Source organism: Nicotiana attenuata, unplaced genomic scaffold (genome assembly GCF_001879085.1).
Source record: "Nicotiana attenuata strain UT unplaced genomic scaffold, NIATTr2, whole genome shotgun sequence".
NCBI classification, from domain to species: Eukaryota; Viridiplantae; Streptophyta; class Magnoliopsida; order Solanales; family Solanaceae; genus Nicotiana; species Nicotiana attenuata.
Genome location: NW_017672115.1, coordinates 130,442 through 133,439, shown reverse-complemented (window position 1 = coordinate 133,439; position 2,998 = coordinate 130,442).

Sequence of the window (2,998 nt, the reverse complement as noted above, 5' to 3'; positions counted from 1 at the left end):
ACCTGCCGGTTTTTTGCCAGATCCTGTATCTGGGATGCGGGAGATGCCTCACGGGGATTCTCCCTTGGGGGGGGGGGTTCTTCTTGCTCGCACTGTCGGAGATCAGAGAGAGAGAGAACTTGGATCTTGATTTGAGATCTTCGAGTTCCTCTTGTTAGAGGTGCCGTTTTGGGCTTGTTCGAGCGGGGTTGTTCGTCCTTTTGGCGTTTGATTTCCTTTTGGTCCAGGGAAGAACTACGCGATTTTGCTAGGAAATCCCACAGACGGCGCCAAATTGTTTGCTCAAAAGTTATCACATACTTTATGAATACAAAACAATGTATACGAGTTACGGGAAAATCATAGCAAATCGTAATAATCCATGGACCAGCTGAAAGAACGATAATAAACACTCAAGTTTAAGAAGAAACATTAACAACTCTTTATTGATGATATTGATTTGGTCTGCCTCTCCATGAAGAGGTTCAGAGCCTTAAAAATGGTTTTATCTTCCTCCACGATGGGATGCCTCTGTCTCCTCTCTCTTTATCTCTTATTTCGGAGAATAGTGGAGTCTTAGTGGTCAAGAAGAGCCCCCCTTTCTAGGGTTCTCTCTCTTGGTATTTATAGCTGAGCTACGTGAGCTGGCAATAAGTGGCCGTGACCACACTGGGGCTTTGCCTTCATGATGGCGGATGGGTCGTGGCCTTGTTGATTGAATCAAATAAGGGTTGATTACCGTTAATTATTAATGGCCATACCACTAATTTTATCATGGATTAGCTTAGAATGGGATTAAATTCGTTAATTATCGTAGGGTCGGATTCTGACCATACAAATTCGTTTTATAAATAGTTAAAATGTATTCTAAAACTACAGATGCTATTTTCCTTCTAATAGCCAAGAATGATAAAATCATATCGTAGAAACTAACATTCCTCATGTATCAATTCTTGGAATTAATTAAAGGGATATTTTTGTATATATACCATATATGAAAACTATATTACCAAATATGTTCATAGTTTGCATATTACCATTTATGCTAATAGTATTTCTACATAATATACACAATGGATTAAATAAGGAATCACTGTAGCTTTATGATCCTTATTTAGGCACGCTAAAAAAGGAGAATTAAATATTCTTCCAGATCTTCCACAACGCCAAATCACGCACATTAATCTTCTTCGTCAGTTTCGTTTCAAATTTAGCGTCTCTGCTTTTTCGATACACTGTGTTTCAAACCTTTTTTCTGATTTCACAAATAAAAAAACGACTAAATTCTCTACAATTCTTCTACATCAAACGCAATTATGTCCAAATTTCAGTAATACAAAGCAAAGGAAAAGAAAGTAGCAATTCCACCATTGACAGCCATTAAAAAGCTTTGAAGCTTTGAATTAAAATTTGGGTTTTCAAAAATCATTATTTGTCGGATTGAGTGTTGTTGTAAATAATTGGAATATGGTTTGGAGTTTATATTCTCAATTTAGCGGGCTTTTGGTGAAAGATTAGACTTGGTTTTGGCTGAATTTCAGATTGAAACTCGACGAAGAAGAAGAAGACAACGACATGACATACATTATTGTCACACCTCCTTTTTTACACACCTACCCGAAGGATAATGTATAAGGGAGTTTTCCATTTAAAGTGACATTATTCGAAATGGGATTATTTATATTTAGAGTCGCCACTTGGGATAGGTTTGGCTTTTGGTGTCCCAAGTCACCGATTTTAATTTGAATCCCAAATCGAGGAAATTTCGACTTCCCGAATGGAGTCTGCGAACCAAAATTCTAAATAAGGATTATGTTGACCCGAAGGAAGGTATTAGGCACCCCCGGATCCGTGGTTCTAGCACGGTCGCTTAATCTCTCTCATTTTTTTTTCCTTTTGGTCCAGGGAAGAACTACGCGATTTTGCTAGGAAATCCCCACAGACGGCGCCAAATTGTTTGCTCAAAAGTTATCACATACTTTATGAATACAAAACAATGTATACGAGTTACGGGAAAATCATAGCAAATCGTAATAATCCATGGACCAGCTGAAAGAAACGATAATAAACACTCAAGTTTAAGAGAAGAAACATTAACAACTCTTTATTGATGATATTGATTTGGTCTGCCTCTCCATGAAGAGGTTCAGAGCCTTAAAATGGTGTTTTATCTTCCTCCACGATGGATGCCTCTGTCTCCTCTCTCTTTATCTCTTATTTCGGAGAATAGTGGAGTCTAGTGGTCAAGAAGAAGCCCCCCTTTCTAGGGTTCTCTCTCTTGGTATTTATAGCTGTGAGCTACGTGAGCTGGCAATAAGTGGCCGTGACCACACTGGGGCTTTGCCTTCATGATGGCGGATGGGTCGTGGCCTTGTTGATTGAATCAAATAAGGGTTGATTACCGTTAATTATTAATGGCCATACCACTAATTTTATCATGGATTAGCTTAGAATGGGATTAACTTCGTTAATTATCGTAGGGTCGGATTCTGACCCATACAAATTCGTTTATAAATAGTTAAAATGTATTCTAAAACTACAGATGCTATTTCCTTCTAATAGCCAAGAATGATAAAATCATATCGTAGAAACTAACATTCCTCATGTATCAATTCTTGGAATTAATTAAAGGGATATTTTTGTATATATACCATATATGAAACTATATTACCAAATATGTTCATAGTTTGCATATTACCATTTATGCTAATAGTATTTCTACATAATATACACAATGGATTAAATAAGGAATCACTGTAGCTTTATGATTCCTTATTTAGGCACGCTAAAAAAGGAGAATTAAATATTCTTCCAGATCTTCCACAACGCAAATCACGCACATTAATCTTCTTCGTCAGTTTCGTTTCAAATTTAGCGTCTCTGCTTTTTCGATACACTGTGTTTCAAACCTTTTTTCTGATTTCACAAATAAAAAACGACTAAATCTTCTACAATTCTTCTACATCAAACGCAATTATGTCCAAATTTCAGTAATACAAAGCAAAGGAAAAGAAAGTAG